This window comes from Capra hircus, chromosome 16 (genome assembly GCF_001704415.2).
Source record: "Capra hircus breed San Clemente chromosome 16, ASM170441v1, whole genome shotgun sequence".
Classification (NCBI taxonomy): Eukaryota; Metazoa; Chordata; class Mammalia; order Artiodactyla; family Bovidae; genus Capra; species Capra hircus.
In genome coordinates, this window is record NC_030823.1 from 72,599,817 (window position 1) to 72,625,978 (window position 26,162).

A 26,162-nucleotide genomic window follows, 5' to 3' on the forward strand; every position below is an offset into this window, starting at 1 on the left:
AGCTGATGGTGCCTATCTCTTCCCCATTCCTCATGCTGGAGCTTAAAATCAACCACTGAGGGAGTATTTACCCCATGGAAACAAGCAAAAGCTAGAAAACAGGGCATTTTTCCCCCTGCTGGAGAACTGGTTGTTAAAATTTGTAAGCACACTACTTCCATAAACTCCCTGAGGGCACTAATCAATTCCTATAGCTCTCTTTATAGCTAACTAAACACATATTAGCGTTTACTGAAAGCTTTTAAAAGATGAGCATAGAAGACATGTCAAGTCGCAAATCCTTCCCAGTTTGACTATAAATAAGTATCATCTCCTTTGAGCACCACAGTCTACCAACGTTCCCTCTTTCCCACAGAATTGCATTATTGATGTTATATTTTCTCAGTGGGGAGACACACTTGATTCCAGCACCCATGTCCCTCTAAGGACGGTCTCCCTCTCCTGGGTGTGCTAACCAGCCTCCAGCCCCGGATTAAGAATCACAGGGCTTAAGAAAAGATACTTGTTTTATAGCTTCCCCTGGACCCAATACAATTGTTTATAAACTCTCTCTTCCAACAGGAGAGCTACCTGAGCAAGCTGATCAGACGCTTGTCTGGGAGGGAGGAAAAGAAGCAGATGCTGGGGTTCTTGGTGAAGAAGAGGGATACATGGCTGCACTGAGGCCAGAGGCAGCGCATGTCACCTGCACTGAAAACCCCAAAGAAGGAAAGGAAAAGGCCAAGGTCAGTGTCCACAGTATACAGTGTCTGCTGTATATGTCATACAATTAGCAGCAATGTGCCTCCTGACTTGGAAGTTTTTCACAACAGCTTGATCTTTGTTATTCTTCCTAGATGACTTCTCTGGAGTCTGAGACATAGTAGACATTCAATAAACATTTATTAAGCTAGCAATTAATTTTATTTGACATCCATGGGTCTCAAGGGTCAGAACATGAATATGGCTGTGGTTGAGGGTGGAGTACAGGAGAGTGGCAACTCCAACTCTCTTGCCTGGAAAATCCCATGGACGGAGGAGCCTGGTGGGCTGCAGTCCATGGGGCTGTGAAGAGTCGGACACGACTGAGCAACTTCACTTTCACTTTTCACTTTCATGCATTGGAGAAGGAAATGGCAACCCACTCCAGTGTTCTTGCCTGGAGAATCCCAGGGACTGGGGAGCCTGGTGGGCTGCTGTCTACGGGGTCGCACAGAGTCGGACACAACTGAAGCGACTTAGCAGTAGCAGTTAGTCAACATACTAACTGCGCCCCTAGGAGGAAAGGGGTACTTTCCAAGATGTGAGGACCCAAACAGAAGAGAAAGGTTGAGGCAAGAGGGAGGCTGGGTGTTTGTGCATCCCCAGCTCTAACTTTAAGAGATTTTTCTCTGTTTTGTCTTTAAGAATGGACTTTTTAAAAAGTTGATTTTTTTGGTTGATTTACAATGTTGTGTTACAAAGTGAATCAGTTATGCATATATGTAGGTCCACTCCTTCTTAGATTCTATTCCCATATAGACCATCACAGAACACAGAGTTCCTTGTGTTATAAAATAGGTTCTTATTAGTTATCTGTTTTACGTGCAGGAGTGTGTGTATATGTCAATCTTAATCTCCTGATTTATCCCTCCTCCCCGCTCGCCCCCACCCCCCTTCCTAGTAACCATAAATTTGTTTTCTACATCTGTGACTTTAAGTTTCTGTTTTGTAAACAAGTTCATTTGTACCTTTTTTTGTTTTTTTTTGATAATGGATTCCATTAAGGAGCCTTTCAACAGTAAGTGTCTGTAGCTCAGGTAAGCAGGGAGTTAAGGTCTGGGGAGAATGGAATTTTCCTCGTGGTCGTACAGACTTGTTTTAACCACAGGAATGAACGCAAGATTCAACTTGTTTTCTTAGCTATTGTCTGGAACTCTCTCTGCTCAACCGCCGGCAGCTGGAGGTTTAATATGACATTTTTCTGAGTATTATGACTGCTCTCTGGGCTTCTCCGCACAGCTTTCCTTTCTTCTTTTGCTTCCCTCCTCCTGTCCTCTCATCCCTCTAGTCTTCAAGCACTTTCCAGTAAGCAAGCACTTGCCTTTCTGCCTGCAGCCAGGGCAAGCCATCTGGGGCTGTTTATTTACTTCGTTAAGATGTGTGTCTCCTCTCCTTCCTGTAACTCCCTATCCTGCAACTCTCCCTTGAAACCACAAGCCGCCGCCCTTACCACTTCCCAAATCCCCAAACAGAGCGCGAACAAGTCTTCAGGTTGGTGAGCTTGATTCAGATGCTGTTGCGGCCATCAGCAAGGGTTTCTCTACAGCCTCGTCAACACAGGGAAAGAATAAGCTCATTTTCTCTCAATAAGTGATTGCTGTCAGCCCCCAAGCACTAAATACCTTCTGAGCCTTAGTTAGAGGTCTATTTATGGATTTCTGCTTTAGCTATTCCAGTCTCCGTGTAGCTCCTTCTGAGGTCTACCCAATCCCAGCCCATCCTCATTCATTCATCTTTAATTGAAGCAGAGCTCAGAAAAAGTTACCCCCAAACTGGTTGAAAAATTGGGGGTGGGAAAGATGGATTATTTCACAGGTCCTCTCTTTCAATTGCCTTGATATTGTGGCTGCATCTATTTCATCTTTTTGCCTGGTTGTCTGAGTTCTCCTCGTGTCCGAGGGTGACAAATGGCCAGAGAAAAGTCAGCATGCCCTGAAACCTCAAGTAAGCTGAAAGCTCCGGGCTTGCCTTCTCTCTGCCAATATTGCAATGAAAAAGCATTCCTGCAGACAATTATGTTTTTTATTTTGTTTTAAACCAGCATTAGAGAGATTGAAACAGATTTCTTCCCAAAGCATTCCCCTTTGATGAGGTGCAAAAAGGTTAAACAAAAAAGCCAAACTTTGGTTTCAACAGTAAGACACCTTTATTCTAATTATAATCATAATGATCCAATGTGTTTGGGATTTTGTTATTTGGAATTAGAATTAAAAAAAAGACATCCTGTAATTACCATTGAACTTATCTTGAGGCATAAATCTAATAATTAAATACTTTCAGGTTTTATTCAGTGAGTAATTAAAATACAAAAAAAAATACTGTGATTTCTTTTCCACCTTTTTAAGGAAAGTTCAAAAATTATCAATGGAGTTCTATGGAAAGATCTGGATATTATTGCGCATAAAACACAATTCTTAACAAAGTTTTAATTTCAGTTATTTATAGTCCTCTGCCCTGGTGATCAGGGTGTTTGAGCAGGTGAGAAATGACGGAACTAGGAGTTGGATCTGGATGAAAAATCATACCTTCAAGAAAGATAGCTCCCCAAACTCGAGCTTCATTTTTATCGTCAGCAAGGAAAGGGAGGCAGGTACTGTGCGGTTTTTATGAGGACTGAGTTCTGTTTTCTGATCAGTTTTGGCAAAAATTAACAGGCCATATGTTTTCTCCTCCTGGAAGTGGAGTGAGATTTGGCAGCAGCAGATGATTGTCAAGTCCAAGGGAAGGTCTTGCTAAAGGGTGTGCTTGAGGAAATTGAGCTCCTTTCATGGGACCAGGCGCCAGACGTGACCAAACTCAAATCTAGATGGGAAGAGGAGGAGCAGACCGGTGTGGGGAAATGCCTGCTTACATGGCAAAATCTCTTAAGAAAAAGAACTTTCACTGAAGGATAGTTAATGTGCAATATTCTATAAATTGCTGCTGTTTTAGTCTCTAAGTTGTGTCTGACTCCTTTGGAATGTCCTCAGCAGAGTCTCTGCTCCCATGTACTTTTGCAGACCTAGAGAGAGGGGAGGAAATTCAGCATATAGTTTCTCTATTCACTGGAAAGTTCTGGGACTCAGATTTTCAGAAAAACAGAAGTACTTCCACCTAAATCTTTAGGCTTGCCTAAAGTACAGTTAAACCCATCTGATAAGTGGAGTTCTCTCCACGTCAGCTTGGGTTTTCTGCGTCTATCTGGCACCACACTCAGCCCAGAACACTTGCTGAATCAATCCACAGCTACCCCTCCAGGTGAGGTAAGAACAAAATGTCCCCCATTCCACCCCCAGGCAGTGGGCAGTGGTCCAGGGGTCTGTGGCAGTAACTTCTTCAAGTTCTTCTTTCTGAAGCCCTTCATTTCCTGATTATCTTTGGTTGGAGCTTAAAACCAGAGCCAAGAACTCCACGGGCTTAGACCCCGTTTCACCGAATCTTTTCCCACACCTCAGTGATCCAAGGAAAATGAAGTTAAATTGCTTCACCATAAAAAGCAAGAGCTGAGTCATTCATCTCAACTGAATAGAACGAGGTGGTAGGTCCTCTCTCTCTAAAGGCTCTTCACTTGGCTTAAAAATCACAATGAATTAGGACCTCAAGTGTAACCCCAATTAGAGACACGGCTGTCAAGCCTTTGGACGCAGCCTCACAACATACCCATTATTTAGAGCCTGATGTCAGCCCCATAGGGAGCTGCATTTTAGCATTTCAAGTGGCTGCCTGAACAGAATCCTTTTAGCAAATGGCACTAACATATATTTTAGGCAAAACAGTCAAGATGGACTAATAACCCGAACACAGAATGTTTGTGTAATATTGGGTGGGTGAGGACCATACTACCATACCATGATCCGAAGCATGAAACCAAAGGCGTCATCAGTCAATCAGTTGCTCAGTCCAGTCCGACTCTTTGAGACCCCATGGACTGTAGCCCACCAGGCTCCTCTGTGCATGGGATTTTGCAGGCAAGAATACTGGATTAGGTTGCCCTTTCCACTCAGGGATCAAACCCATACCTCTCATGTCTCCTGCATTGGCAGGTAGATTCTTTACCACTGAGCTGGCTGGGAAGCCTAAAGGCAGATACTATTAAAAGAAAACAAGCAAACAAAAAACGGATAGATTTAACCACAGAAACTTCTGGAGCCATTTTGCAATAAAAACTCAATAAAAAAAGACACCAAACTGAGAAGATTATTTGTGGTAAATATGCCAGAGGGTTAACATACAGATTTATGAACATACATTAAGAAAATTACAAGCACGTTAATATAGAAAGAAAGAACATAAGATGGCAAGTAGCAAAAGAAAGGTAAGTAGAAAATAAATATTAATATATGAAAAATGCTCAACATTATGGGTTTTCAAAGGAATTAAAACAACTATATGGGATTGCAATCTGCCCATCAGTTTGGTAAAAGATTAAAAGTCAGAACCCAGCCAGGGTTCTGAGCATGTGGGGTAACAGTCTGCTCTGCAGGGAAGTCTCTGAATTGGCTTTAATTTCCTATAGGGTCCTTTGACCACATGTATTTCAAGCCTTAAAAGCAGCCGCAGCCATTGGCCTAGTGATTGCATTTTGCTGAGAACTCATCCTCAGAAAATATCAGGCAAATATACAAATATGCATGGGCAAGAATGTTATAACATCATTACGGGTATGTACAGAAATCTAGAAGCAACCTACATGCTCAAAAGTTATAGTACAATGTCAATAACATAATAGGACACCATGAAGTCAATAAAATGCTGGTATATTGAGTTATATCTGTTGATAAAGGAAGATGATTGCAATATATGGTAAGATGAAGAAGAGTATTAGAGAATATTTAGTCAAGTTTTGTTTGCTTTTTTTTAAAGGACAAAAAATGGAAGTATTTTTTTAAGTGTTTATATTTTGTTTTCTAATTTAAAATTTTTCCAAGTTTTCTAACTTTTCTATAATGAACATGGATTATTTGTGTTAAAACACAAGAAATGACACACGTGATAGGCAGAATAAGGGCCCCTCTCCTTAAAATGTCCACGACCTAATTTCTAAACCCTGTGAATATGTGAAGTTATATGGCCAAGGAGACTGTATATGTAATTAATTTAACGATCGTGAGACAGATTAGCCTGGTGTATCTGGTGGGCCAGTGTAATCACTAAGGTGCTTATAAGAGGGAGGCAGGAAGGCCAGAGTCATAAAGATTTGAAAATGCTTTGTGGCTGATTTTGAAGCTGGAGGAAGAGGCCAAGAGCCAAGGGACATAGGAGACTTCTAGAAGCTGGAAAAAGCAAGGGAAAAATTCTCCCTTAAAGCTTCTACAAAAACCCTGCTGATACTTTAGTTTTAGCCCAGTGAGACTTTCAACCACCAGAACTGTCAGAGAAAAATTTTGTATTGTTTGAAGCCACTAATTGGGTGGTAATTCATTATAGCAGCAATAGGAAACTAATATAATCTGTAAAACCACTCCCACTCTTGGGCCCTGCTGGGTGGAGGGTCAGTAGGAACCGATGTGGAAGACCTTTTGGCTGAGGGACAATCCTTCTGAGTTAAATTTGGGGAAGTGAATAAATATGGGGAGACTGAGAGAATCTCGTAAGAATCATACCCCTAAATATTTTTAGGTGTTTAATCGTTCACTTTCCCTTTAAACTGAAATGTGGGGGATCTGTGTTTATTTTATTCATCTCTGTATCCCTAGCATTAGTCCCATGCTCAGCTGCGAGTCAGCCCACGATCACTTGCTCTTGAATGGAAAAATACGTGGATGAGATTTCAAAACCTACTGTCTACCCTTTGAAGCCCGTCTTCCAGCTGATGCAGGAACTCAAGCCTGAGTTTCTTGTCCTTCTCATCCTCCCCCTTCCCTCCCTCTCCTCCCTGTCCCTTACTTCTTCTTTTTTTATGTGGATGGTGTAGAATTTAAAGCCAAGTGCGGCTTGTCGCTCACATTCGGGTGGTCTTTCCTTCTGGGTTTCAGAAGCCCAGGACTGAGCTTTCAGCATTTGGACACACACCCACCCACACTCAAAACCACAAACAGCAACCCCAGTCCTGGAGCAGTCCTTTGACCCTTGGCGTGTGTGGAGGGAAACACGTAGGACTCCGGAGGGCCTCAGTTTCAGACGTTCTGCGGACGCTACTTGGATGAACTCTACAAAGAAGAGTCCAGGTTCTCAGAACAGGCCCGAGCCCGGCGCAAGTGCAGGAAAGGGGTCTGCTCACAGCCAGCTGCTATGCTCAACTGTCCCTGAGGCCATAGACTGACCTCTTTGACAAAAGCCTGGACTCCTTACAGGCAGTTTCAGGGGAAGGAGTGGAGCCGGTTGCTGGTGTTTTCTCTTTAGCCTTTTCCATATGGCGTCCCCAAAGGCCACATAGGGCTCCCACTGGTGACCTTCAGTGGAGAAGTGCCAGATGCCTACCTCCAGACTCAACATCACTGGCTCACCTTGGCTCTCACTGGCTCTCCCTTCAAGTCTTAAAGGGAGAGCAGAAGGAAGAACTGTCTACCCGTGTACTTCACTAATAGGAAGCAGACGGCTTCACAAAGTGGTAGCTTCCTTTCTAGATAGGTAATTATTGAGGGAGAGTCTGAAAAGGCACTGATGGGGAGCGCTGTAAAGATGACTTCCTCTCCAGATGGAGCTCAGTGCTATTGACAAAGACTCGGCCACCTCTGAATCACGTGACCCCATGATCATTCTCTAGAGGCCGAGTCTGAGGGGCTTGTAGTAAAATGCAGCCATGGATAATAATGGGGGGAACAGGGTCTAAACTAGTGTGATCGAAGATAAAATTCAAGAGCTTACAGAAGAAAGTAATGGGGACTTCCAACCACTGGCGGTCCAGTGGTTAAGACTTAGCTCTCCCAATGCAGGGGGCCGGGTTCAATCCTTGGTCGAGGAACTAAGATCCTGAAGCAGCCAAAAAAGAAAAACAAAACAAAACAGAATCAGTCATGGAAGTGGGTAAAAAAGACAGATGATTTCACGAAATAAAAACCCCTGTGTCCCAAATCCACAGAAATCTTAAATCCACAATTGTGGGGGATTACGAGATTTAGTACATACGGTAGTCAAAACAGATTCACTTCAGTTCTGCTAGAGAGCGGAGGGACAGATTGAATGCTGCCTCCAGCATCTCTCATTTTGAATGTATCACTTCTCTTCCTGGTCCAATTTGCCCTCCTTTACACAAAGCCGGTCATTTGTGCCTCCCCAGTCTCACCCCTGCATTTCCACTCGTCAGTCATGAGCAAGGCCATGTGGGAGGAGCAGGGAATTCGATTTGGATGTTGTTTCTCTGCTGCTGGAAAATCTCGAGGGACTTTCTTTCGTGTAGTTAAAAGTCACAACTCAGGAGGGATCTGGGTCCTCGGGGAGTGTGAAAACTCCATGCTGGCAGCTTGCCTGTTGGCGTGAGAGGGGAGGGGGCCTTTTGGAAAAATTGCAGTAGACAGCAGACCTGACCAAGGGGTTTTGTTGTTGTTGTTATTTTAATCATGAAATCTTAGCACTAAAGTCTAGTAAGATGGTGCTGATGAACCTATCCTCAGGGCAGCGATGGAGACTCAGACACAGGAAACAGACTTGTGGATGTTGGGGGGGGCGGTGGGAAAGGAGAGGGTGGGATGAATTGAGAGAGTAGTGTGGAAATGTATAACCACCACATGTGAAATAGACAGTCAGTGGGAATTTGCTGTATGACTCAGGGAACTCAAGCCAGGGCTCTGTGATAACCTAGAGAGGTGGGATGGGGTGGGAGGTGGGAGACAGGTTCAAGAGGGAGGGCACACATGTATACCTATGGCTGGTTCATGTTGGTGTATGGCAGAAACCAACATGTAAAACAATTATCTTTCAATTAAAAATAAATAAATAAAACACATAAGATCTATGGACATGGTTTGTCTATGGTTCTTCTATGCATTCAACAGACCGAGGCCGCTACTTTACACAAGTATAATGGGAAACGCTTGTACTTGAAGCGTATGTTCAGAGGTGACCGGATCCAATATTCCTCATGTTTTCTCTTCTTCCGTGGTTTTCCTGCTCGCGCTGTAGCAGGTACTAAAGGCACAAAGACCAGGGAGATTTTCCCAATACTTCTGTCTTAGGGTAATGTCTAAGAGCTCTTCCTTCTCCCCCAGGGCCACCCCACTGAACCCATATCCCAAAAAAGAAAATTACAAAATCAGAATAAATGTTTAACTAAATCTCCGCAAAACAAAACATGTGCACCAAACTCAAAAATTACTCAAGTCTTAGATGGTTACACATCAATTTCTAGTATGTGCTGTAGGTACATTTTAGTACCTTTGGTGTGATGCAGGGTGTGACCTCTAGATAAGCTTACCTGGGGCCTGCAGAAGCTCTGCAGCACCCTTTTCTGTAGCTTCAGGATGGCTGCCGTGCCTACAGAGCCTGCGACGTGTGCGCAGCCTTCAGTGGCTTCTCCTGGACTTGCTCTCTGAACACTGGGGGGCAGCACGGAACTTCCCAAGCTTTCTCCAGAGTCTAAACGCAAACCTGAGCAATTCCACCTTAAGACGGGCTATGCACAGAAGCATGCAAAAAGTGCAAGGATTCTGGGACGTGGCTAATCTCTATAATTCACCTGATTGCAGATACAAGTGACAGCTGCGATAGGGGTGACGTGCGCTCATTCCTTGTGTCACTGGGATGCTATTTCGAATCTTCCTGAGATTAGAAAAAGGATTACAATTGCCCCCAGGGCCTTGCCATGTAATTTTTATCAGTCTTGATCAGCGAGTTCCCCCAGGCAGTGTGTGTGTGTGTGTGTGTGTGTGCGTGTGTGTGTGAGTGTGTGTGATGAGCAGCCCATGGTGGGAGGGGAGGCTCCTGGGGACCACATGGTCCATTTTTTCCTCCCCTGGGACTGAATTTCCAGATTTACCCCCAACTCCAGGACTCTTGCCTTCTCACCTTTGTTATGTCCTGGACTCTTGAGCAGGGCCACTTCATGGACTTACCCATACCACCCATGCAGTTAAACAGGGCCCAGTACTCAGAAGCTTCCTGCATTTGGTTTAATCCTCTGCTGCTGCTGTCTTAAAATTCTGAATAATTTCTAAACAAGGACTCCTGTATTTTCACTTGCATTCAGCTCCCTGCATAAAATGGCCAGTTCTCCAATGGAGAAGTATGGTCAGAGGTAGACATTTTTCTAAACCTGAACTCCATTCTCTCTTAGCCTCCTTCAGCAGATGGCTTAGCTTAGAATTGGGAACGCAAACAGCATGGACTTTTGGTCAGATATACTGGAGTGCTGGTGTGGAGCCCACCTCTTCATGCCCAGGTGACCGGGAACATATATGCTAACCGCTAGAAGGGCTCCTCAGCTGTTAGAAAGGTCTAACTGTGCTTACATCACTCACAGGATGTGGTGAGTATTAAGCATTAAGGTCTGTGCAAAATGGCCTGGCACAGTGTAGACACTCAGTAAACATTGCTTGTCCCCTTGGCCCCTTCGCTCCTGGAAGTCTACACTGATTCTGCTGTATCATCTTCTCTCCCCAGAACAGCGCATTCCAGCTGGAGTTAAGGCTTGGCTTTGTTTGTGATGGAACAGGTCTGAGGTAAGGATTCTGTCCATAACCTGACTCCCTGTGACTTGGAAGTCATTTCTCATTGTGTTCAGAGCTCTGTTCTGAAGAAGAGATGCATGGCCAAACAGTGGTTATGATTTCTGCATCACAGGAAAAGCTGGCTTTACAGAACTACCTACTATTTGGGGAGCCTCTAGAGACAGCTTCTGATGAAAATATGTCTCCAAGGAGTTTGCCTGAAAATAATTAGCTTAATATGTTGCACTTTTGCAATGCCTGTTTCTCCAAGGATCTGCAGGCATTTGGCAAACAACCATTAATCACATCCCACTGCCTTGATGTCAAGTAACTGTTGGCTGGCGCACTTGTCTCCCCACCTGGATGAGGAACTGGGAGGTCCTGGGTCCTAGGCCTGCTTCGCCAGATTTTTGTCTGGTATCGAACAACTTTTCTGGGCCTCGGTTACTTGAGATGTAAATTGAGGTTAATAATTTCTATTTGAGCTCAGAAATCCTATTAAGACAAAATGCCTCCCCGAATGGAAACACACTTTAAAAAGTAGAAATAACTTCCCAATGCAAGGGATGGCAATATTACATTTGGGCAGTTGAGTTCAAGTTTAAGATCCAGCGCTGTACCAAACAATAGACTTTTGTAGGCACTGAAATTTCCTGTTGCTGAAACTGGGGTCAGATGTCCAAGAGGCAGCTGGGAAATTGCTTAGAACACTGAGAGCATAATTGGCTTTATAATAATATTCTGCAAGCAGCCCATTTGCCTTAGGCTCACAAAATACTGAGCAGGTACCAGAGGCTCAAAGAATTCTCAAAGAATTTTCAGAACTTCCTTAATCACCCCCATGTCAGAGATTTTTCCCTCTTCTGAATTTTTATAACCATCAAAAATCTATCATACTCATGTGCCATTGAATGAGGCAAGCTTGGGCTGCCCTTTATGACTTGAAACATAGCTATGCTTTCTCACCTTGGTGGTAAGTAAATGAGGGAAAGAATAGAGGAAAGTACGTATTTGCAACTTCATACTCGGGCTTCCCTGATAGCTCAGTTGGTAAAGAATCTGCCTGCAATGCAGGAGACCCCAGTTCGACTCCTGGGTTGGGAAGATTCCCTGGAGAAGGTATAGGCTACCCACTCCAGTATTCTTGGTCTTTCCTGTGGCTCAGCTGGTAAAGAATCCACCCGCAATGTGGGAGACCTGGGTTCGATCCCTGGGTTGGGAAGATCCCCTGGAGAAGGGAACATCTGCTCATTCCAGTGTTCTGGCCTAGAGAATTCCATGGACTGTATAGTTCATGGGTTCGCAAAGAATACAACACGACTGAGTGATGTTCACTTTCACTTCACTTTCACCAAGCACAGTGCTTTGCACTAGTGTACCCTGGATAATAATTATCAGTAGCAAGAGGCTGGCTGAGTTAGTCTGCCACTTCCGACTTTTCAGGCTCTACAAAACACTCTAGAGTTGTAAATATAAGAAGAAGATCTTACGGTAGTGTTCTGTATAATGGGAGCTGAAGTCTTCCGTCCAGAAACATCATTCCTGTACTAGGCTCACTGACTTAACTTGTAATCTACAAGGGCCTTGATAAATGCAGTCACGTCTAGTGATTTAATTAGTTTTATGAAGGATCTTTGGTGACTTGTGTGGGGAAGTTTATCAAACGTATACCCAAATGCTTTCTTTATGCTATTATATTATTGAAAAATCAGAAGGCTCTTTGATGTGAGTTTTGAGAGCATAAGGGTGTAGTTATGAAGTGCTTGGAGCTTCTCGCTGTTCAAACAAATGACAGATAAGATCTCAGGCTGCTTTGTCATGATAATTCTTCATGCTAAGTACATCTATATCAATTTCTATTTCTATATTCTTCTGCATCTGTATAGCTCTTAAAGGTTTTTAGCTGAAGCCTCCCCACCAGCATGCACAGTACTAGAAAGATATCATATGAAGAATGCCTGCTGTGTGGCTGCACAGACGTGTCTGACTTTTTGAGACCCCGTGGACTGTAGCTCGCCAGGCTTCTCTGTCCATGGGATTATCCTGGCAATGACACTGGAGTGGGTTGCCATTTCTTCCTCCAGAGGATCTTCCTGACCTAGGAATTGAAACTGCATCTCCTGGTCTCCAGCATCAGCAGGCAGATTCTTTACCACTGCCCCACCTGGGAGACCCAACAATGTATATTATAGTTCATAAAAGATTGATGCTCTCTCATTTAATGAAGGGAGATAACTATTCACAATATTGAGTAAGAGATGAATTAGTGTGTATCTGGTAAGTTATTGTAAAGGTAGGGAATAGACTTCAAGCCATCTGTCCCTAACTAATCAATATGCTATAATAATTAAGGTCACTATCTTTTTTAAAAAAAGTTGGCCTCTGAAATGGGGCTTGGAGTCTTATGGCATTAAATAGCCTCTGAGGCAAAGGCCAATTTCTTCTAGCCCCAAATTATGAATTTGCTTCAGTATCATGACCTGGTAACTTGTCATCCAAACTACCCTCCTTCCTGGCAGAAGCCGGGCTGACCTTGACCAGCTCTATAGCTCTCACACTCTGCAGCCGAGATGGAGTTGACTATGTCATTGAAACGGTTTCATGGGAGAGGGGAGGGATGTGCCATCTCTATTTTAGGCTGAAGTTTTCTGAAAGCTTGTAAAGCTAATGATCCCCAGAAACCGCTTGCCTTCCCTCCCAAGCTTTGAATTGTCTACTTCTGGTGATAAAAACGAGTCGTAGGAAGTCACTGAGTCCATCCCTCTGTCTCCAGGCTGGGTTATATGTTAAAAGTTCCAGAAAGATGGAATCATAACAATCCTCGTGCTTGATAGTACCTTAGGGTTTACCAAGGATTTTATATACATCATTTCGTTTACTGCTTTCCCCCAAACCCTCCAAATTAGTTATTACTGTCTCCATTTCACAAAGCACAGGGAAGGCGAGAGAGGGGATTACTTGTTTGTATGCGCCAATGCCTGAACACGGACCTGGTCAAATGTCCTGCCTACAACATCGCTGTGAATTTAGGTTTTCCCCAGGACAGGAATTTCCACCACTTCCTTTTAGGTCCAACAGTCCTTGGAGAGGACTGCTACCAATGAGCTCCTCCTGTCTCTAAACCTACATCTTTTGTTCTCTTTTGGTTTAATGCAAAGGGGCTTCTGTTCTTCAAGGACTAGTCTCAGCTGGGCCTAGAGTTTATAGCAGCTGCTCTTGTAGTCCATCTTCTCAAGGTTGAGTACTCCAGGCTTCTTCAGCGTCTTCTTTCACTGGCTTGGAAGTCTATCAGCTTTGCCTCGGGACGTTCACTTCACTGGTGTGTGTTCTCACCTGTAATAAGGCAGTAGGGTCGCACATCTGAGGGGTGCTTGTGAAGATTAAATCAGAAAATACATCCGAAGTGCATATCTGAGAGGCACAATAAATTAGCATGTTTAATGTTCCCTCTTTTTTGTTCCATTTTTTATTTTTTACTTAAAAAAATTAAGTTTGTTATTTTGTATTGGAGTACAGCAAGGACCCTGATGCTGGGAAAGATTGAAGGCGGGAGGAGAAGGGGACGACAGAGGATGAGATGGTTGGATGGCATCACTGATGCAATGGACGTGAGTTTGAGTAAACTCCGGGAGTTGGTGATGGACAGGGAGGCCTGGCGTGCTGCAGAAGAGTTGGACACGACTGAGCGACTGAGATGAACTGAACTGAATAGCTGATTGACAATGTTGTGATAGATTCAGGTGGACAGCGAAGGGACTCAGCCATACGCATACAGGTATCCATTCTCCCCCAAACTCTCTCCTATCCAGGCTGCCACATAAAACTGAGCAGAGTTCCCTGTGCGATTCAGCAGGTCCTTGTTGGTTAGGCTGTCCATTTTAAATATAGCAGCATGCCTCTGTCCTTCCCAAACTCCCTGACTATCCCTTTCCCCTACCCTTTCCCACAACAACCATAGGTTCCTTCTCTGAGTCTGTTTTGTAAATAAGTCCATATCAGGGCTCACCTTCTTCTCTGGCTTTTCCGTTGTGTTTATAGATTCCCAGAGAGAGCGCGTACTCCCTGTTTAAGAGCAGAGGTTGGTAGCCTGGCACTTTTCTAAGAAAGGGACTTTGCTTTTGATAAACTTCCCCAAACAAAACACCAAAAGAATCCCAGAAATACTTGAGGGGCACGTCAGGGGTTAGTGGTCTCTCTGCTGACTCAATGCCTTTTTATTCTTGTATTATCCATGTGCACCAATTATAGCCCTAAAACATAGCCAGGAGGCGCCGCCTAAGAGCATTTGATTTATTAGTTTTATTAAACACAGATGCCTTTAATGTGGAGTTGTTTGTAGCCCATGCTGGATTTCTAGCTATTTTATCGCATCTATTGGCCAATGTATGAATTATCTTCAAAGGACACGGCTCTTGCTTTTTATCACATTTTCTCTCCAACTACCAAGGAAGAGGTCACTTGGGAGACACATCCTTTCATGGCAAGAAAGTAGCCTCATAGATCAAACGTGTGTTTGTTCTGGAATGGCGCAGCCGCCAGGCCAGGCTTGGAGGAGGGGCTGGCACTGCTCAGAAATTTTCATCCATCACTCACCAAATGGGACCCACAGGTAAAGGCTTTGCTGGGAGATGAGTCTAGGGAATGGAGGGAGTGGGGAGGGAGTGCTCTGCAGTGGGAGCGTGTTTGCTTTGGGGCCACAGAGGGTTTCAAGTCCTGTGTGTGCAGCAGAGTAGTTTTATGATGTCAGAGGCAAATGACTGAATCACCCTTAGCCTTGGCTATTTGATCTCTAAAATGGGATGAGCTTCCCCCAGCCTCCTTGTAAGCAGTGAGATTATCAACCAAGATGCATCCCCTTCCCCTTCCTTTGGCTAATTATAGCCTCACTGGAGGGTCTTGACCGTGAAGGTTGGAGCTGGTGAAGGAGAGCTAGGTGGGAGAGTCAAGATTCTTTCTCACTATGGTTTGTTTGCGTTGTGTTCAGTCCTTGGAAAAAGGATTTTCCGTAAATGCTATCAATGTTCAACACTTATTTCATTCTTCTGTCTTCCTCTATTACATTTTTTTTAATTGGAGGATAATTGTTTTGCAATATTGTGTTGACCTCTGTCCCTATTACATCTTAAGTTGCATAAAAGCAGCATCCTCACTTGTTTATTTCATCTCTGACTTCCCACAGCACCCAGCACCAGGGCGGGTGGTCAGAGAATGTTTTCTGAGAGAAAGTTGAAGGGACTCTTTTTTGCAACTCTGTGATTATTTTGTTTTGTTTGTGTCTGGTCCAGCAGTCAGGAGGAAGATTCTGAGGGTACTGGCTTCTGAGTTCCATGCAACAGCCTGGTATCTTGGAAAGAACAAGTGATAAATCAAGAGACCAAGGGTCCTGGCTTGGAAAAGTCACTTAATACCCTGGGCCTTAGTATCCTCCTCCATGACACATGGATACTAATACTGGGTTGGCCAAAAAGTTTGTTTTTACTTTACGAGGTTGTGGTGCCGATCACATAAGTTACTTTACTGAAAATCTCAGCAGAGTACCTGGCCTGTAGCGAAGGCTTGTCTGAATTTGCCTCTGCCACTATCACTGCTATTATTATTATTATTTCTGACTAGCTCTGTGGCGTTGAGCAGAGCTCAGTTCCTTTGTAGCTACAATATTTTGTAACTTTGATGAGTCCAGGGGAGTATTAAAAAGCAAAAAATAGGGGAAAAGAAAGGCAAGACAAGGCATGTGGGTGGCCTGGAGCTGAGTCCCTCTTTGCTGACACTGAGCTTTGCGTCACGGTATGTGTGAGTTCACGATGGTGCCATCACCGAGGGCTTGGCCAGATAGCTCCTTTTCCCCCAGGTTAAATGCTGAAGCTGACAGATTGTCCTGTGATGCTCTTAGCAGATAACCTCTCCTGGTTTGCAGCAATCTAAACTCATAAATACTGGAGAAAAAAATTTGCAGCCCCCTGAAACTGGCAATGTACCTCAAGGATGAGAGTCCAGGTAGAAGTTTCCATCCAAGGAATGGTCTAGAAAGTCAGAGACCTGGAGGCTGAGGCTTCAACTTGGGGCTGGAATAATTCGAGTTGTATTATTCAATAGCATTTTTCTACCGTCTAGGCGGGAGGGTAATGGAGCAGCAATAGAAGAGTGGGCCTGGCTGTCATTTTTGGCCTTGAGCACATTCCGTCATCAAATACTTAATACGTTGGTAAATATGAGTGAGGGGTGGGGTGATGGGACAGGTGGGGCTGTCAAGGCTTCTTGCTTCAAGCAACAACTGTCTTCAGGATGGATGGATCCTCAACGGAATGGCAGAACTTGATACCTGCCTTGGGGTTGTGGAATGCAGCCCCCAGGAGAAACACCTACCAAGGAGAGAGGCATTTATAACGCTGGTGGGGTGGGGTAGCAACAGACTGACTTACTACTGACAAAGGAATGTCTTGTTTCCATCGAAAATAGAATTTATTGTCACTCTAATGTGTGGTTTATCCAGACAGAAGAGCAACATTTTGTTAGACATGGCTTGCCTGCTATATCTGCCCTGATGCCAGAATTATTTAAATAATCAAAATTAACATTTTTTAAATGACTACATTCTGTTGTAGAACATTCATGTGGGAAAGCAGAAAGAAAAAATAAAATATTTTTTTTTTTTGTAATCTGATGACCAAAGATAACCAATTAACATTTTGTTAGAATTCATTCTAGTTGCTGTTGTTTTTAAACATGGTTCAAAACGGTATATAAACATTTTAATTCTGGCTTTCAAATTTAGCAATTAAGCCTGAGCATTTCCATGTTATTAGAAGGTTCATAAAGTGATTGTGATGAGGTTATAGTATTCTGTTGGTTTCTGCACTGAAATTTACTAAACCATAATGCTGCTGACAAAAGTCCGTCTAGTCGAAGCCATGGTTTTTCCAGTAGTCACGTACGGATGTGAGAATTGGACCGTAAAAATGTTGAGCACCAAAGAACTGATGCTTTCGAACTACAGTGCTGGAGAAGACTCTTGAGAGTCGCTTGGACAGCAAGGAGATCCGACCAGTCCATCCTAAAGAAAATCAGTCCCGAATATTCACTGGAAAGGCTGATGCTGAGGCTGAAATTCCAATACTTTGGCCACCTGATGTGAAGAGCCAGTTCATTGGAAAAGACCCTGATGCTGGGAGGGAGTGGGGGCAGGAGGAGAAGGGGACGACAGAGGATAAGATGGTTGGATGGTATCATCGACTCAATAATCATGAGTTTGAGCAAACTCTGGGAGATGGTGAAGGACAGGGAAGCCTGGCATGCTGCAGCCCACAGGGGTGCAGAGTCAGACGTGACTTAGTGACCGACCAGCAACGACGCCGGCCATCGCATGCCTCTTCCTCTGTGCCAGCGACTGCTCCAATTGTTTACATACCCTAAGACACTTAATTCCCTAATAGGCTTGCACTGTTAATATCTCTTATTTTATAGGTGAGGAAATTGAAAGGTTAAATAACTTGCCAGAGGTCACTCAGCTAAATCGTGGTAGAGCCACTATTTCAACAGAGGCAGTTAGTGTTCTGGGGACTATTCCTAGCTTCTCTGGACTATCCAGCCTCTAGGATCTCAGATTATAGCTCTTTGAAAAAAAAAACTGCTGTGAAGGAGGTGTCCTCTCTTCCACACAGGTTAGAGCTTGGACTGCTGAACCAAGGAGGACCCTCGGGCGCATGAATAAAGAGGCTGCCTAGCCAGTGGTCTGCCAGGAACCGAGAGACAGAATGCTGGGGACAAATTCCAACTTAAGAGCCTGAGTAAGAATCTGAAGTAGAAGCCTGTTTTCTGACTCTTCTTATTCTATTTTTCTTCCTGCTACTTCATGTGAAAAGACACCCAAAATCTTTTCAATAAGGAAAGACAACAAAATCTGTTAAATGATCAACATCTAGAAGAAATTTTTTGTATGCAGAAACTCAGGCTTATTAATTGTAGCAGATTATTTGCTCCCATTTATATCTTTATGCCTTGGATTAGCATGGAGTGGGCTTTTGCTGACCTTTTAAAAGTCCTAGGAGAGGATCTGTAACCTCACCTTACAGCTCAGTTTGTAAAGGATCTGCCTGCAGTGCAGGAGACCCAGCTTGGATTCCTGGGTTGGGAAGATCCCCTGGAGAAGGGCATGGCAACCCACTCCAGTATTCTTGCCTGGAGAATCCCTTGGACAGAGGAGCCTGGCGGGCTGTAGTCCATGGGGTTGTAAGTAAGACACTACTTCCAGGAGAGCAGTTTGCATTGGGTGATGAGAGTAGGGTGACTCATTTGATTAGAGGAAGAGCAGGGGCAGGCATGGCTCAGACCCTCCGAGGTCTTCTCCCTTCAGGTGAGCACCCTTCCTTCTGACCCCGCACCTCGGCAGGACAGTCTAGATGTTCATCTGCCTCTTGGCTCTTGGGCCCTCTGAGTACCAGAAGGCGAGTAACAGACAAGGCTCCTCCAGGTGGTGGCTGATGGGCAGGATGAGGTCGGCTCTGTCTCCGTCTCCCTTGTCAGAGACCTAGGAACTAAGTGTGATGGAAAGCAGGGAGGAGCCTGATTTTGATCGCATGTCTAAGGTTCTGCAGTCCAGGTTCGCCAGCAGATAAATTTCTATCTGGGTCCCCCTGTGGCTGTAGTGCCTGTCTCTCAACTGGTTCAGACCATAGGGAGAGGTGTGTGTTTACAACTCAGCCTCTGTCTTTGTGTTTTGGAGATGTAAATGCGAGAGTCACTGTCCACTCCGCCACCACCCGCCATCACCCTGAGCACTTAGGGGATGCAGTCTGGCATCCTCAGTGTCTATATCTCCCACTCTCTATAAATAATTTTATCTTGAGAGACAGATGGCTGAATCTCTCTGAGGTTCAATGCTTGGACTTTGATGATGCAGAATTCCGGTGACTTGTGGTGGGAGGCAGAAAAGAGGTAAGATGTTTGGGAGGAGGGGCTGCATATGAAAGGATTGCGCTTTACTCATGGGGAAAATGAAAGAGTAGAAACGGAAGAAACAGAGAGACAGGGGAAAGCTAAGAAGTCACACGGGTACCCACAGGACTCCTTGGGGAAAGGATTCAGATCCCCTGGGGCAGGCGAATTATCCTGAGAATCAGAGGAAGGAGGAAAGGTAATTTTTAAGAAGTTTTTACTAGGAGCTATGAACTGGGCTCCTTTGACATTTTTTTTTTTTCTCAAGAGATCCTGTTCAATATTAAAATTCTCTAAAAAAGCTAGAAAGATGGGGTTTCTTTGAATATGACTTAATTCATAGATGGGGCTGTAACTTGGGACCCATTTTATCTGGGTTACGTACATCTTCCCAAATATTGAATAGGACTCAACAGACGCTCTCAAATGGAAACAGAAGCAATGCTTCTCAGTGTCCTAAGCCCTGGGATGTGCAGGCGTGGACTCTGTGTGTGTGTATTCAGGGGCTGCGGGAGGTCCCAGATTGAGCCAAAGCTGTTTGATACCGAAGATGGGCTCCATCTGGGAAGCCCTCTTCACTGGCCCCTGGCACCTACTTGTAGGAGGCGCCAAAGACATGCTGAGAAAGAGTATGTCCTCAACAAAGAAGGCCAAAGGGTGTGCGCGTGGTCCACGACCATGCACCAGAGGGAGGAAAAGAGGAAACTCTGACATCTATCTTTAACCCAGACCCCACGGTAAACCCAAATTCTTGTAAAACGGGAGCACAACAGAACTTCCCTGCTGGTCCAGCGGTGAAGAATCTGCCTTGCAACGCAGGGCACGCAGGTTCGATCCCTGGTTGGGGAACTAAGATCTCACATGCTGTGGAGCAGCTAAGCCCGCGCAGCCAAACTACTGAGCCCCCGAGCTCTGGACCCCACCCGCCACAACTGAAGAGCCCGTGGGCCTCAGCAAAAGATCCCCCATGATGCAATGAAGAAAGACCCTGTGTGCCACAGCTGACACCCGATGCAGCCAAATAAATAAATATTGTTTAAAAAAAAGAAATAGAGGAGCATAACAGAAGCATCGGCTTCCCTGGATGCCCCAGATCCAAGAGACACCCTAGGATCTGCACCTCGGTCTAGGCGTCTGTGGTCTCAGCAGTAGGTATCAGCAGAGGTGCGGAGAGAGTCAGCGGATACTACCTGGAATCCAAGGGATGTGGGCGATCACGTGGGGACAGGGACGCAGAGATGCTGTTCTAAGACAGACTATGGAGTCCGAGAAGCACAGCTTACTTTGATTTTTATTCTCCCTCTGCATTCAGGTCAGAGAAACCTGACATTATCTCAGCGGGCAGAAGGAGGGAGAAACTTTCAAATAGGTGTCAGCTGCACCACGGAAAGTTTTGAAGAAGTTTGGCAGGAACCCCCGTTGGCAGTTACATCTGCATTCCCGACATCAGGTCTGTAATATTCAGATTCTGGGCCCGGGCAGATGGACCATTTGCCACATGTCTGCTTTTCCTGGCTTCTGTTTTCCGACAGCCCTTGCTCACTTGGATGAGGCTGTTAACAGATCTGACTCGTATGCACTCGGCACTTTATACGTAGATAAAGTGTGTCCTCACACATGTGGTTTTCTGGTTCTCAGCGTAAGGATGTGAAAAAGTAGAGGGATGAGTTGCTTCGTCTGTAGCCCCATGTGGGGTCCTTCTGCCCCTCTCAAGTAGGCCTTGCTCTGCGTCAGAGCGGCTGGCACGATTCGTCTGAGGCTCTTAATGCTATGTGGCCACGGAGCAGTGCATTCTGTGGGAGTTTAAGGAGTCAGGCACCCATCAGAGATCCATACCCTGACCTTTAGGAGCTGGATGTCCTGGTGGGAACTGGTCAGGGGGAGAGAGGGTGGTCCCTGAAAGGCCTTGAGCTCATCTCCAAAGCTGCCAGGCAGCAAATCCACCTACAGTTGGTGCATACTGGCTGGTAGGTAGACCTCAGTGCATTTTGTTCCAAAGAATTAATGGCATGTTTTAGAGGAAGAATAAAGACACACATGTATAAGTCAAATCTTGACGGGAATTCCGGAACAGACAGCCCCGATAGTAGGCGCCGTGGCTACCCGGACAAACCGGGTTTCAAAAGGCCATGTTCTCATCAGACCACGTGCACGGCCAGTATGTCCCCACTGGGATATTGATGGCGACTGCACTCACATGGCCCCCAGGCAGGCACCCCGTTGCTCTGTACTATCATTTCCATATGAAGGAACAGCACCACATTGGAAAGAAATGTAAACCTAGCTGGTTTCATGGGTTCTAGACATTATTACTTGCCATGATTGCCCCACGGCACCTAATTCGAGAGCGAAAGCTCAGCTAAAGGCAGCTACAGGAAACCAGTCTCTTTACCCTGTAGTCTTGGGATTCTATTTCCACCTTGGAGGCTCAGATCAGAAGCGACGCATTAAACATCATCCTCAATTCTTTGCTCCACAGAGTAGTTGCAAGATGGATATGCTTTTAAATCAGGCAAATCAGAACATGGGATAAAGAGGGATTGCGAGAACTTAGCTGAGACGGTCTGAAATGTCAACCGAGTTTCAGATTCTAAAATAGAGAGGCGTTCACACTTCCCCTAGGTCTGAGGGAAGTGTGGCCTCCTGAGTTTCTAAAAACAAGAGGTCTCAGAATTTCATAAGCAGACTTTATATCAACATTTGAGTTGTGAGAATGAATCAGACCAACATGAACCGAATGTTCCTTGGAAAGCAGAGGGTCTGGAAATGGATCTGCAAAGTTTTGGCAGTTGAGAATTTTGGAATATTATTAGTGCCCTCCCACCCCAGACACCACCAGACAATTGACTGTCTGCATCTGGCTGGTATCTGTTTGCCTCGGCAACAAGTGATTTGGAAGCCTATTATGAGACCCTATTTTTTTTTTTTTTTTGTCTGAAATGCTTCCTTTCCCTATTATTATTATTTTGGTGTTTCATGTGTGTGTGAAGTATAAATCTGATAGAGTTTAGTGCATTTGGAGAGTGATTTTGGATTTAAATCTTTCCAGACACCCGCATCCAGATCAACACTCCCAAGAAAGGGGCCAGCACTGTAATAGACAAGCCTCATTTTCTGGCTTCAGTACCAGGACCCGAGCAGCAGGAGTCAGGAGATTCAAGAGGCTGCCTTCTTAAACCTGACAGACATTCAGAAATTTGCCAAGCATATTGACAGGCTATTGATTCCCTCCCTTCTCCCCCCACCCCTCGCCTGCAAAAGATGACTCCCAACCTGGAAACCTGCGGCAACTGTATTTAGCATCTACAATAAATGCATTTTTGAGCTACTGAACCTGATAGGCTTATTGCCTCCTTTATTCTAAGAAACCTAGAGCCAGGCCATTCTAAAGCGAGGTGGAAGTGAGGAACGTGGCTTCATTAGCTGGATAGATGGCACAAGACAGCCTGATATTAAGCACCCCAGAGAAGGAAGGAAACTCTGAAAAGGTCTCTCAGGAAAGACCTCTGGCTGCGCTGGGAGCACCCTCAGGGTGGGGTCTGAGAGTTGGGGTCTGAGAGTTGGGTGCTCCAGTCTGGGGGGCAAAGCGCTACCACTAAACGTGCGTCCTCTTCCACCGCTGCGATGGGACTGTTGACTCAATGCGGCCATCTAGTGGTCAGACGCGGCCATCACTGCTGGCTCTCTGACGCGCGGCTGGACCCGTGCGGGTTGTGGGTGCCGGTGCGGGGGTCTTGTAACAATTTATCTGAGCTTCCTGTTCCCCCTTCTTCTCATCCTGTTTTCTACCTTCTTCATTTTTTTCCTGTAGGAAGCCAAGACCACTGTCTCCACCTCTCCACAACTCCTTTGCTCAAGCCACCTGGCTTTTTGGACCTGAATAGATTTCTCCTCTCCGTTTGGAAATCACGTTATTGCTATCTACACGTTGTCACCAAAACCAATTTGTGCAAACTAACAGGCTTATCAGCGCTGCGGAAATGAGATTAAAACTGCTTCCAATGAAACAGATAAAAACCAGATGAATGAAGCCCTCTAATAAGACATTAAAGATAATGGCAAGAATGATTAACTAGTGTGATATATTGAGCAGTTATGAGGAGTCGGATGCCCAGGATCAGCAAACAAATAAAGAATCTACCTTTAATTCCCTTTAGTCAGTGAGGTATAATCACATCAACATTATGATTTTTTTTTGTTTGTTATTATTTATCTGTGAGAGCAATATCACACCTTGCCTCCAAATTGCTTAGAGCTTATTAGCAGAGAAAAGAGAGAGAGAGAAAGACAGAGATTGCTTTGGGGCGGGGGGAGCTTGTCTCATTTCAGCTCTTTAAGAATAAAGAGGAATGCTTAATACCCTGCCTGCGTTTACACACCGATTATGCAGACACGCTCTCATTTTTGTTTCATCTCTGAGAGCGGTCTATTCAGAGCCAGACGGTTTTACATTATGTGATCAGTTCGTCAATTATTGCATTATCGAGTCACATCAAGACAACCTGTAAATTACATCTTGCTGGGGACGTCGCCGGAGCCACTCTGCTGCCCTGGAGTGCTTCCTTGCAGGGAGCCCTCCTCGTCATGCTTCAGCTGCGTTTCTCCTCTAGCTCTGTTGGATTTGAGGTCATGAAAGAAGGGCAAGGCAGGAGAGGGCAGTCATTTATTATTCATTTAGAACTTTTCCAGCCCTACTACGTGACAAGCCCAGTGCTATGCTCCAGGGAGACAGGTGAATAAGAATTTGACTCTGCTTTCAAGGAGCCCATAGCATGGGGGGAGGGGGGCAGGGAAGGGAAGGAAGACAATTAAACAAAGGCGATACCAAGTAAAGGAACCCATGTGACGAGTGTGTTCTTGGCAGACTCTTTGCGACCCCATGAACTCTAGCCCACCACCCTCCTCTGTCCATGGAATTCTCCAGGCAAGAATACTTGAGTGGGTAGCCATTCCCTTCTCTGGGAAATCTTCCCCACCCACGGATTGAACATGGGTATCTCACATTGCAGACGGTTTCTTTACTGTCTGAGCCATCACAAGTGACTCTGTGATTAACACCGGTTAACATGATGGCCCTGGGATCCAGGTTTCCCACGTGGCACTAGTGGTAAAGAACCCGCCTACCAACGCAAGAGACTTAAGAGATGCAAGTTTGATCCCCAGGTTGGAAAGATCCCCTGGAGAAGGGCATGGCAACCCACTCCAGTATTCTTGCCTGGAGAATCCAACGGACAGAGGAGTCTGGCAGGCTGCAGTCCATGGGATCGCAACGAATCAGACAAAACTGAAGCGACTTATCATGCATGCATGCTGGGGATCCCTGGAGGAGGAGATAACTCTGGAGAAGCTAGGGAAGGTTCCCAAACAAGGAACTCTTTGAAGTAGGTATGAAAGGAAGAGTAGGGTTTTACTAGAGAGAGAAAAAGAATAGGGTGGAGATGAAATGCGTGAATGAACAGTCACAAAGAAAGCCTGCTGTGTGCTGGAAATAAGTGCTTCATGGAAAATGACAGCCCGGGAGAGTCAAGCAAAGACTGGGCACAGCCAAGAAGGACCCTGTATTCTGTGTTGAGGTTTGCACATTTTTACCTTAAAAGTCGAGGCAATCATTCTTTGTAAGAGTAGCTATATGATCAAACCTGTGTTTCAAACTGTAACTTTGGTGAATTGTAGAGAATGGGTTAAAGAAAGAAGAGGGAGTTAGGGAAACTCTACTCTGAGTCAGAAACACTGACAGACCCAAGACAGGTATATAGCTGGACTTGAACGAAGCTACTAACTAGTCCTGGGATTCTGGGTGAAATTGTCTCCTGAATCACAGTTTTCTCATCTGTAAATCTAGGGTAGAAATAATTACTTTTTGAGGTTATAGGAAAGATCAGAAATAATATAAAATAAGGCCCAGGTGTCCAGCGCATGACAAGCTCGTAACAGACGTTGTAGGGATAATTCTTCATTGAGCACTGCTGTGGGGGCGTGGAAGGGGTTGGATTAGAATGGTAGGGGGTGTGTGTGTGTTTGGTAGGAAAATTGATGAATAAAAGAATACTAAATTATCACATTATGTTGAGAACAGAAGGGAATCTGGAATTAAAAAACATGTTCAGATGGTTATATTATTTTTGTCATTGATGTACTTCGTTGAATGAAATTTCATGGATTAGAAATTTTTGCAATATTTTAGCGAGCCAGCAGGTTACAAATAAACACCCACCTCATCCATTTCACAAGGCAGCTCTGAGGATTCAAAACTAGTGGTGAAATTCTTTGATTACCAGAATGTCTTCATGAGGACAGGAACTTTGCTCAATGTTACAACCATAATGCCCAGAACTCAGCAAACTGTATATTGACTGAACGGATGAATTCAATATGAATAGGTGTGAAAAGCAGCAGAAACATTAGTTTATTTTCTAGCTAATAGGGTCAAAATACCCAGCTTCAGTCTTTCCATTCTGTTCACTAAAATTTGACCCGTTATTGATTCCTTCTAAATATCCTTGGCCTCTATACGCCGTGTGTATAGAATGAGATGCTTGGTATAGAGAGGTGGCTAATGCAGACACGGTCTCACCCTGAACTTGCCACCTAGTGAATGTGGGCAGTTGCATCTCACAAAGGCTGTGAAGTGTGTGGGCCCCTTCCTCCTCTTCCACCGCACCCCGCTCTCATTCCACCTGAGATTTGAATGACGGGGAATAGACATTAGTGAAATCAGGCATGCAAATTATTTGGTGCATAGTAGACTCTTTTTTTAAAATTTTTTACTTTTTGTTGGAGTATAGCCTATTAACAATGTTGTGATAGTGTCAAGTGAACAGGAAAGGGACTCAGCCTTACATATACATGTAACCATTCCCCCCCAGACTCCTCCCCCATCCAAGCTGCCACATAACATTGAGCAGAGTTCCATGTTCCTACAGTAGA

The 26,162-nt window shown here is 44.8% G+C and overlaps 1 long non-coding RNA gene across 6 annotated transcripts in view; it reads left to right on the plus strand.

Moving 5' to 3' along the window:
• LOC102169208 overlaps positions 1–24,392 on the plus strand; it is an 86,931-nt gene extending 62,539 nt beyond the window's left edge. For 4 of the 6 annotated variants that reach the window (XR_001919335.1, XR_001919336.1, XR_001919333.1 and 1 more), the window contains 5 exons: positions 562–725; positions 10,258–10,316; positions 17,963–18,088; positions 20,548–20,685; positions 23,047–24,392. This is a non-coding gene — a long non-coding RNA (uncharacterized LOC102169208). The remainder of the gene's footprint in view (positions 1–561; positions 726–10,257; positions 10,317–17,962; positions 18,089–20,547; positions 20,686–23,046) is intronic. The other 2 variants (XR_001919337.1, XR_310618.3) reach the window with 2 other exon arrangements.